The following is a 12,240-nucleotide window of genomic DNA, read 5'->3' as shown; positions in this document are numbered from 1 at the left end:
TCACCACATTTACTTGAAATGCCCTCCCAACTTTATTCTGCGCCACATTCGTGTCAAGTGTCTCAGGGCGGCGAGAAAGTGCATCCACGTTCTTGTGATGTCGGCCATCCTTGTGAACAATGACCCGATTCAACGGATCAAGCTCCAGTATTCATCTTGCTCTTCTCCCTGTTGGGTCATCATCAACTGACATTCACCGAAGAGCTAAGAGTGGACGATGGTCTGTGATAATGGTAAATGAGGAAAGTCCAATGTAGTGCTTGAATTCCCTTACTGCCCATACAATCTCCCACAACTCACGATCAAAAGTGGACCAGCGTTTCTGTGTAGAATTAAGTGCTCGGCTGGCATATGACACCACATGTTCACTTCCATCTCTGTCCTGCGCGAGAACCGCACCAACAGCCAAGTTGGAGGCATCAGTATAGATTTTAAATGGCACACTGAAGTCGGGTAATATCACGACAGGCTCAGATGATAACACATTTTTCAGGTGATGAAATGATTGATCACTTGTATCGTTCCATATGAAGGGCACATTTTTACCAACGAGTTGGTTCAGTGGCGCAGCAAGCTTTGACAAGTCCTTGACAAAACGTCTATAATAAGAACACAGTCCCACAAAGGCTCTCACCTCCGACGAAGAACGAGGAACCGGCCAGTTCAAAACTTTGTCAGTGTTCTTGGGGTCGGGCTGAAGACCCTTACAAGAAACTACATGGCCCAGGAAAACTATGTGATCCCTGGCAAGGTGGCACTTCCGTGGGTTTAGTTTCAAACCTGCAGACTGGATCCTTAAAAACACCTCTTTAAGGCTTGACATGTGTTCCTCAAAGGTTTTATTATAAATCAAAATATCATCAAGGTATACCATGCAGATGTGCCATGGGAGCCCTCTGAGGACCAGCTGCATCAAACGGTGAAAAGTAGCCGGGGCGTTGGAAAGGCCCATCGGCATGGATCTCCACTGATATAGGCCCTGTCCTGTTGTAAAAGCCGTCTTTTCCCTATCCTCCTCTGCAACTTCCACCTGCCAGTACCCATTACAAAAGTCTAATGTGCTGAACCAGGCAGCTCCTGCCAGCGCGTCCAATGTGTCATCGACTCTGGGCAGTGGATGAGAGTCTTTAATAGTAACACTGTTCAAACGTCTGTAGTCCACACAAGAACGCCATGCGCCACACTTTTTTTTCACCAAGACAACTGGCGACGCCCAGGGACTACAGCTTTCCTCGATCACACCATCCGCAAGCAAATCAGCTACTTGTCTTTCTATTTCAGATCGTTTATCAGGAGATGTACGATGAGCACGCAGTTTAATTGGAGCCTGTTCACCAGTTCTTATGTGATGTTTCACTAGCTTACACTTTCCAGCATTCTGTTTGGAGGGGCTGAAAATGTCATGAAATTCACACAGCATGGCATACAATGAAGCCCTCTCTGAGTCAGAAATAGGGGGCTCGTTCAGTGATATAGGAGGCGCTGCAGTGGATGAGGTCACCGCAGCTACATCAACCGGGGCATGAAACAGTTGAACATCCGATTCATCAACGGAGTATAACTCACCCAGGTGCATTCCTTGTTTTAAGGAAATGTCATGTCCAGTAGGGTTCAAAATTCGCGCCTTCGTTAGTCCATTGTGAACTCCTGCCAGTGTATGAGCTACTATTAGATTAGAAGATGCTGCCACATTAGGTTCTAGATATCCAACAAAGTCACTTGTCACATGACCCGCAGTGGGTAGACATACCTTAACTGGCACCACTGTCTCACTGAGGGGCGGGAGATTTATTGTGGTCGCCAGTGACACATTGCAACATGTCGGAACAAATTCAGTACTGTTAAGTAAAGGAACTGTGATGTCCCACAATTGGAGTTTAGCATGGCTGAGGTCCAGTAATGTAAAATCCCAGCCCAGCAGCACAGTCTGTGTGGTTCCTCTCAGCACATGGAAAACATGCTGCCATGACTCAGTTCCTAGCTGGAATGTTACAGTGATGTACAGTAATGTATCCAGCATTTGTCCATTCACTGCATGTGCAGAAACATAGTCATTTCTCAGTGGGCGATTACGAAGTGTAGGGATTGACATACGAAAATCTGCACTTATAAGGGACACACTGGAGCCAGAATCGACTAACATCCGAACCTCCACACCTTCAATCACTCCTTTCACATACAACACTAACAGCTCCTGATCAGTCTCAGAACTGAACTCATTGTCTTTTAGCACAGAATTACAGTCATCTGCATTGTCAGTATAAAGGCCCATAGAAAACATAGCTGGCGTTTGGGCCGCAACATCAGCTACAGTCCGTTTTCCGGCTGACGCGTGACTGACATCCTGGACCTCAGCAGGCACACTGACACCTTCCATTAAACTGAGAGCGGCCTTCATCCCACTCATCCCTTCCTCTGGAACTCACGCTGGCCTTCAGTTTCTGATTCTCATCACCCAAGCGCCTCAATTCCATTCTCATATCCCTCATTTCCTCAGTCAATCGATCCATTGCTCTGTGTAGTCCTCCATTATCAGACACAGAGTAAACAGCAGCCACAGCTCCTACATCACTAGTACTCCCTGCAGCATTACCAGTCATGTAATCAGTCTTTATTTCATCTCTAGCATTCTCACACCGACCTGCAACTATCACAGCCTCATCCAAATCTGTTGCTCCTTGTTCATGACATTTAGCTCTGAGCATAGGATCCAAACCAGCAAGGAAACGACAAAATCTTTCCTCCCTCTGGGCTCTTTCCCCGTATTCAGGAAAGGCCTCGTCCACCAGCCTACTGATTTCTGCGGCATACCCTTCCAAACTTTCCCCCAGAGCACGGGGTCGGGTTGATAGGCTGGCTCTGAAGCGATCCATAAACTGCCGTTGACCAAAAGCTTCCTTAAGCCGTTCTTTGGCCGCTGTAGAATCTGCCTGAACAGTATGAGCAAGGCTGTCCCACAAAAGAAATGCCGCGTTAGTCAGCCGCGTTGGTAAAATCCGCGCCAGTTCATAATTATAGAATGCAGTGTCAGCTCCCTCACAGCGACCTCGAATTGCCGTGCCCAACATAAAAAAACTCTGCTTCTTGTTACCGGAAAATGGCGGCAACTCAATCCTCTCGTGTCTGTTAATCTTATCGCGGTCCCTTCTTGAAAATAAATCGTTGTCTTTCTTACACCGCATGATGGCCGCGCCCACGTTAACTCACGCGTGCTAACTCCGCTAAGAACTTTTAACTATAAATTAACTAGTTAAACACCCGCCGTCACACGGACTCACGTAAACGCTAAGAAAACAAAACCGCTGCCACCAATGTGACCGAGCATTCGTGCCGGGTTCGCTTAAACACTTTGCAATATAAAAAAACAACAAAAACGAGAGCACACAAAATCCTTGTCAACTGTTTATTCTCCTTTCTTCACACACACCAAATAATCAAAACTTCAACACCCGCGACACTCTAGAACAGGACGTGCGCATGCGCCTTTTCTTGCCCTTCTACGGCAAGCCCAGAGGGGATAAAACCTCACACACACACATACAGTATGCACCATATGAGCGCCTGTGCATCTAACCTTAGAACAATATAACAAAATCAAATTAGGTCTGACACTGCTGACATGCTGCATTATCTTGATGCAAACATGTTATTTCCCGGTGGCTAAGCTAATATCTTACGGAGTTTACAGATGTTTATAAATGTTCTAATGTATTTCACCTCGTTTTGGATAGCTTTAGATTATATTTGCTAATATATATTTGGCTCCGTTTCGGTTAGCTTTTTACACTGCTATCAATAATGTTATTTATCACAAACAAGCTAGTTCCAGTTGGCTAAAATACTGCCTTATGTACCTAAGAGATGTTTATGAACATTTCTGTGGTGTAAATGTTTATAATGCCTTTTGTTTAGCTTGTATTTACAAATGCCTGTTTAAGTGTAAATGTTTAGAATGTGTTAAATATGTGTGTAAAGCATGTCAAGTGGATGGTGTTTGCTAATGTCTCAGGTGTAAATGGTTTATGGCCCATCAACAGATATTTGTCCAGCCTATTGTCCATCAACAGACACAGAGGGGCACAAAAATGTATACACTTCATACCTATTAAGCGTCCATACCTATTAATTGCACATGCATTTATTTTGAACAGTATAGGCTAACTTTTTCATTTATTTATTTGTTTTTAGGAATGTGTCTGCATCACCCTTGCCTTCACCAGCACCTCACATCAGGACACGCAAGCGCCGTTCAGTTTTGAGCTCAATTGAGAATCATACTGAGTAAGTGCACATCTATGTGTTTATATCTATATGATGATCATGTATATTAGTTTATTTTGTTTTATCAGCATGCTCATGGGTTTTTTTGTTTCCTTTTTTTTTATAGTGAAAATGATCAGCCACCTGTCCCCAAAAAAAGCAAAGGCAAACAAGATGCAGGCAACGTCATGGAAAACGCAGACTGATGATGATTTTACAGGCTCTGCAATTCCTGTCCGAACAGGAACCTGGACTACAACTGCTATCTGCTGAATCACATTCTCCCATGAATCTATTCAAGCTGTTTTTTTTTTCAACAAGCGCTGTTTGGACTCTGTGCCACAATACCAATGCTCAGGCTGCCAAAGCAACTGCGAAAGGACGCAAATATAAATGGACAGACATCAGCATCACTGAGATGTACCACTACATTGGGATCGTATTTTACATGGCCATGGTGAAGCTGTCCTCTGTGTACCTCGGGGTACCACGTGTACATGGACAATTTCCAAAGCTCCTCAAAGACTTGCTTTTCATGAAGTTTGGTGCATGTGGGACTTACAGAGACAACAGGAAGGACTGCCCTCAGAATGCTAATAATTCACTCTCAAAAAAGTCTGCCAGGGTATCGGTCAGGTGGATTCGGGATGGACCTCTTGTATTTGTAAAGTAAATGGACACACGAGAAGTATCTGTCTGTTCTATCCTCCATTTTGCTTATACAGAAGACACAGTAAAAAGGAGGGTGAAATTACAAGGAACATGGACTACAAAGACATTTGCATGTCCTGCACCTGTGACTGCATACAACCAGCACATGTGTGGCGTTGATCTCTCTGATCAGCTGTTACAGTACTACACTGCACAACACAGAACAGTGAAGTGGTACAGGAAAAGTTTTTCTATGCTTCTTGGACATTGCTGCCATCAGTGCTTTCATTGTGCATAAAGAACAATATGGTAACCTGTCCCATAAAGACTTTATGGAACAACTCATCAAACAGCTTTGTGCTGTCTCACAGCAAGTAGCACCAAAACGGACAAGTAGTGACCATGTACCAGTTCCAGGAGCTAAATTGACCTTGGATACCAGAGATGTTGCCACTGCTGGTTGCAGGTTATGTGCTCATTGCAAAGCAGTGCATGGCAAGTGACAAAAACACCTTGGAAATGCCAGGCATGCAATGTTCCCCTGTGTCTTCAGTTGAACAGGAACTGCTTTCAAGAGTGGCACAGGGATGTGACTATAAAAATCATACACCCATTTTATCTCGCACTGTTCCTGTTTGCACAATTTGCCTTTAAATGTCTGGGTTCTCAGTTTTTATTTTGCGTTGTTCCTGTTGCAGTTTAATCCTGCATGTATGTTTTTGCACAGTTTATATTCTACACTGTTTTTGGTTTGCACCATTTTACAATGAATGTTGTTTGCACTTTTTGCACTTTTTATTTATCTTGTACTGTTTCTGGAATTTTTGCAAGTGAATCTTAAGTTATTCCAAATAAATCACAGACAAAGAAATATGTTTCTGTCTTCTAATTATTTTCTTGTAACACTTTCCTCTGTGTAACACTTTCCACATACCTGACTGAAAGGGGTAATTATACAGCTCATTATGCGGTTCTTTGTCTTCTCTGGTGTGAATTACAGCATTATTCATGATCATTCACGCCTCCTCGCATACTGCCTTTCTAAACAAAAAGTGTCTTAGAAAATCTAAATGAATGTATTGTTTACTGTAAATGAGTGAGGGAGGTGATTGTCACATCATTTTGAAGTAAAACCTCTACATTATAAGATCCAGGTCACAAAAGTCTTGTGCAGAAATGTCATGAATGTGTTTTGTGGTCTTATTTCAGTGAGTTGTTTTTTGACTATTTTCAAAAATCACGCATAACTGTTTTTTTCTCCAATATACAAACTTGTACATACATGCTGCTCATATATTATTGTTGCCCAGTTTGTGCTGAATAAAATGATATTAGACTTTAGACATTTATATGTTAATAAGTAACTGAAAAATACACAAATGTCGTGACACGTCAGAATCTCTTCAGAGCTCCAAAACACCCTCAGACTCCTAAGGGTTAAATCTGATGACACTGTCTGACTAAAACACATTTATAAATCATATTAACTTATTTTAATACGAGATCATTTTAATGATGGTGATTATACTGTATATACTGTATATCAATATATAAATAATGATTTTTCCTTGTTCTATATTAAACAGGCTTTCACATGCTTCCTTCTCTATTTGTTTCCTTGATCTCTTCCTCCTTCCTTATATAGCTGTAGTCTTCACCTCTCCCAAATTCCCCTGGGAGACTCCCTATTTTCACTGCCCCCTCCTAATTTCCTCCAAAATTCTTCTAAATTTGTGTGTGTGTGAGAGAGAGAGAGAGAGAGAGAGAAACAATGCAAAGTGGAGAAAAGTAGCAGTTCATCCAAATCTTTTCATAATGACTTGATATTATATATAATTATATGTATTTTCAGATAGTATTTAAGAATGCATTTGAACAAAAAACTAAACAAAACGAACAAAAAAATACCCATATGAAAATGATTCTCATGGCTGCATCAGGAAGCTGTTTTCTCTCGAATACACTGTTTACAGTTTGCTCCAGTTCCCAGCCAGTGCCCAAACCCCAGCCACTAGACACAGTGCCAGTCCCAAGCCCGGATAAAATGGGAGGGTTGTGTCGGGAAGGGCATCCGGCATAAAACCTGTGCCAAGTTGTAGTGCCTTGCTGGAAGCAGCCGAAAGACCCACAACACTGTTTACAGTTTGATCTCTTTATTACACCTCCCGTATAATAAAATGGATATTAAAGCCATCAGTGGTGTAAAACAGCGCCCCTTGTGGTGATTATTATGGAGTTATTAAATCTCCACACCACCTCATAAACCTGATCAAAGTCTCTGAGACTCAAAAACTGTTTAAAATACAATAACCCATGAACAAGTGTGTATTCTGTCAGTGAGGTGTGTGTAGATAATGAACCTGTAACTTGTAATTGTGATAAAGATGATACTGTACCACCTTTAGACGAGTTATAGATCTACAGATCTCTGTCCTGCTGTGTCCTGAGTCTGTACACTGGAGCTCGAGTTCAGACACAGATTTAACTGTCACACTCAGAGCTGAACGTGTAGAGATAAGAGTTCAGTGTTTACCTGAGAGCAGGAGGAGCAGGACTGACACGGTTGCCATGGTGATGCTGATGATGAAGAGATGCTGGCTGTGTGGTGTGAAGCGTATGTGATCAAAGCAGTGTGTAAGATCTTCACTGTGAGAAAGTGATGAGGAGAACAGGTCCAGGTAAAGTGCTGCAGTCGTACCTTATCAGGGCCTCACCTGCTGCTGAATGGAGTCGTGATGTTCAGATCAGTCTCCTTTACCATCGCTCACTGTGGTGGGGTCATGTGATCAGGAAGGACGGGGAAAGATATACAAATGCAGCAGCTTAAACACATTTTTATTTGGAAGCAGAAGGACTTTCATAGAACATAGAACAGTGCTGTTATTGTAATAACACTAGGACTGGTGTTCCAGAGGAGAAGGAGAGTCTCGAGGGTGAGGGAAGCAGTCTTTAAACTTCCAGTAAAGTTTTACCTCCTCACTAGTCCTTAGTTCTCTGTGGGAACTACAATGAAATAACATGAGATTCAGCCTGTGACCCCTGGTATACCCACTTCAACACTCCCTGCCTCCCCAGGTTCCCTAATTGATTGACTGAATCCTTAGTCTGAGTGTACATGAGGAACATGAGGATCATGAAGCTAGGACTGTTAAGTATTAGATCTCTCGCATCTAAAGCAGTTATAGTTAATGAAATTATCACGGATCAGGAGTTTGATATACTCTGTTTAACAGAAACCTGGATTAAACATGACGAGTATGTAGCTCTAAATGAAGCTAGTCCTCCTGGATACAGCTACATACACCAGCCTCGGTTAACTGGTAGAGGAGGAGGCGTCGCAGTTATTCACAATGATAATTTGACTATTGTACAAAAACACGGACTCAAGTTTAATGCATTTGAAATTCTTTATAGTAACATAAGTGTATTAAACTATATTAAGTCAGCTCAGTCGATCCCGCTAATTGTCATTTACAGACCTCCAGGGCCGTACTCTGAATTTCTTAGTGAATTTGCAGATTTCCTCTCAAACCTAGTCGTTTCTGTAGACAAAGGGTTAATTGCTGGAGATTTTAATATTTCCTTTGAGAATCCAGAAGACCCTCTGAGAACAGCATTTATGTCCATACTGGACTCGGTAGGAGTAAATCAGTGTGTAGTAGGACCCACTCATAAAGCAGGTCACACTTTAGATTTAATAATATTATTCGGATTAAGTATAAGAAATTTATTCACAATTCCACTATCTGAAGTTATCTCAGATCACTATCTTGTCACAATTCAAGTGTGTCACAGTAATAATGTACACACAGCACAGTGCTACCACATTAAACGTACATTCACATCTTCATGAACTTTTTTTGAACAAAATAAATTTTAAGGCAAAAATATTTCAGGCTTTAAAACCGGACAATGTAATTGATGCAGATGTTAAACTAGCCATGTCAGATCGGAACCTAGAATACTTTACTCGCCTTGAAGAGAATGAACTAATTTCACTCATCTCTCCTGCAAAATCGTCAACCTGTGAATTAGATCCTGTACCGAGACATTTTCTCAAGCAGATAGTTCCAGCAATAACAGAACCCCTGTGGAAAAAAATTAACTGTTAACTCAGCAGTGGGTATGTTTCTAAATCCCTTAAATTAGCAGTTATCAAATTGCTAATTAAGAAACCCGACCTCGACCCCTGTCAGTTGTCTAATTACAGGCCGATATCAAACCTCCCCTTTATCTCTAAGATTCTAATATTAAAAGATAGTAGCGGAGCAACTCTGTTCATATCTACATAGAAATAGCATAAATGAACTGTATCAGTCAGGATTTAGGCCTCATCACAGTTAAAGTAGTAAATGACCTCCTATTGGCCTCTGATCAGGGTTGCGTCACTATACTTGTGTTACGCAACCTCAGTGCAGCTTTTGACATTATTGATCATACTATTCTCTTTCACAGATTAGAAATTGTAGTAGGAATTAAGGGAACGGACCTCTCGTGGCTCTGATCCTTTTTGACTAATCGTTATCAGTTTGTAGATTTAAATGGTGATTATTCTGCATGTTCTCTAGTGGAGTTTGGTGTTTCACAGGGTTCAGTTTTAGGCCCACTGTTTTTTTTTCTCTTTACATGCTTCCTTTGGGCAACATAATCCATAAACATGGTACTAGTTTTCATTGTTATGCTGATGAAACACAGTTATACGTCTTAGCAAAACCAGATAAGAAAAAAAAAACTTACTAAAGTTGAGCAAAGTATAAAGAACATACAAGACTCGATGCTAATTAACTTTCTTTTGCTTAATCCTGATAAGACAGAAGTTCTATTTAAAGGACCTCATGCAGCTAGACACAAGCTTTTTGATCACACACTAACTTTAGATGGCCTTTCTGTTCCATCAAATGCAACAGTAAAAGACCTCGGTGTGATTATAGATTCCAGCCTTTCATTTTAAGCTCATGTAGATAATATTACCAGGATAGCATTCTTTTAACTCAGAAATATTGCCAAGATAAGAAATATATTGTCACTGAATGATGCAGAAAAACTAGTTCGTGCTTTTATCACCTCTAGGCTGGACTATTGTAATGCCTTACTGTCTGGTTGTTTAGCTAGGTGCATAAATAAGCTTCAGCTAGTCCAGAATGCAGCAGCATGGGGGTACTAGACACTGGACTAAGGACACAGGCGGGGGAGACTAGAGACTGGAATAGGGACACAGGGAGGAGACTAGAGACTGAAGTAGGGACATGGAGGCGGACTGGGGACACAGGTAGACTAGCAACAAGACTTCACGAAACCGAATCAGCTTCACACACACTAAAACACAACAAACATAGCATTGACCACTCTAGGGCCCTATTTGACTAAAGAATAAACAGAACTTAAATTCAAACATAGATGGAAATACATGGTAAACAAAAAAACAAAACAAAACGCCCAGATACATGACAGTGACTACAAACAAACAATGCTCGGCCCAGTTTCCCTAAACAGCTTTTTCTAGACGATCTAATAAGCTACCTCGGTCAGGTGAGCACCCGCATCACCGGACCGAGGTGCCTTCTGGGAAACTGAGTCTGCAAACAAAAACTACAAGAAACTAAACAAGATTCAAGATTCAAAGAACTTTATTAATCCCAGAGGGAAATTGCTTTGTCTTGGTCATACAGTTGCATTGATTAATAAAAAAATAAATAAAATAAAAAAAACAGTAACAAGGAAAAGTAAAAATACAAGAAATAAAAATTTAAGAAAAATACAAGAAATAGAAGCAAAAATAGAATTAAATATAGGACACTTTTTACATATTGCACTAAAAATATAATCTGTGTACTGATATTGCACTTGAAATGTAGTATAAGTGAATAGAAAATAATATTGCACAAATGTACTAATAAGATATTGCACTTGGACTTGGAACTTATCTTGAGTTGTGGGAACAGAAGTGTCCGAAAGTATTATTGATCAGTAACTACTGACAGTCCCTATCACTTAGTGAAAGCCTTACAGAGATGAGTTATATAGTTTAATGGCCGTTGGGAGAAAAGATCTCCTGTGGCGCTCTGTAGAACACCTGGTCATGATCAAACAGTACCCTCTAGTGATGATTCCTTACATTAACATTAACCAAAGGGGGAAAATTTGATTGTGAAATGTACAGGATAATAAACACAAGTCTGTATTTTATTGAAGAGTGTGTAGATTTAATCCACTTTAAATTTTCTTTAATTTAAACAAATTACCTTCAATACCGAGAATTAAACTGCACTGTGGTGTATGGAATAATTTGTCATTACATTAACATAAATAATTTCATCTAATAGATATAAAACAAATTCCATCTAATAATAAAACACCAACACACACCTTACAAAATAATAGATATTCAAACTAAATAAATAATTAAATAATAAATACATGAATATTATTAATAATATATTAGTATAATATATAATTATATTATTCTATATATAGAATAATAATTTTAAAAAACTGTTAACAAACACACATTACAATTAATGACAAACTGTAACGATGCGGCTCGCGCAAAGGGCAGAGCAGCGCATAAACTGTGTTATGCGCTAAAATGCCACCCTGCCATGGATTGTCCCCCCTACATAATCGCTATCAAATATTATATTAGACCATAAACTCATGTGTTTATTATTATTATCAAATATGATATTGATATTATAATAAACCCTAGTTACGTGACAGCCATCAAGACCATTAATACAAATTCTTGTATAATGTTTATTTTGTGGCACATTTATTTTTCAGGGCTTTGTCATGAATATGCAAATAAACATTTATATATAATAAAAATAAATATTGTTTATGATGAAAAATTAGACTAAACTATTTTTTATTATAAAATAAACAATCCAAAAGTGTACATGTAGTACAGTATATGAAAAAAATATTAATATTTCTATTTTTCATATACAACATATTTATTTTCATATTGCTTTTTTTTTGTCTCATGTCATTTGTAATTTATAAACCATTAACCTATGAATTTATATTCTAATGCAATATTTGATAGCGATTATGTAGGGGGTTCAATCCATGGCAGGGGGGCATTTTAGCGCATAACACTCTTATAACTATTAAAACATCTCGTGGTGCGGCTCTCCATACCGCGCCACGTAACACAAACCAAGTACTATAAACCGACATCCAATAAGATGGAGAATTTCAAACATTTAAAAAAAATTATCTTCAAATAGAGTCAGTCTACTTGCATTATACTAGTTTATGACCAAATTAGTTAAAAATAATAACAAAACTGCTCACTATTTGTTTAATTAATGTCAAATCTTGTCACTA

The sequence above is a fragment of the Clarias gariepinus genome, chromosome 18, assembly GCF_024256425.1.
Source record: "Clarias gariepinus isolate MV-2021 ecotype Netherlands chromosome 18, CGAR_prim_01v2, whole genome shotgun sequence".
In the NCBI taxonomy this organism is placed as follows: domain Eukaryota; kingdom Metazoa; phylum Chordata; class Actinopteri; order Siluriformes; family Clariidae; genus Clarias; species Clarias gariepinus.
The sequence above is the reverse complement of the archived record's forward strand: the minus strand, read 5'-3'. Positions refer to the sequence as shown.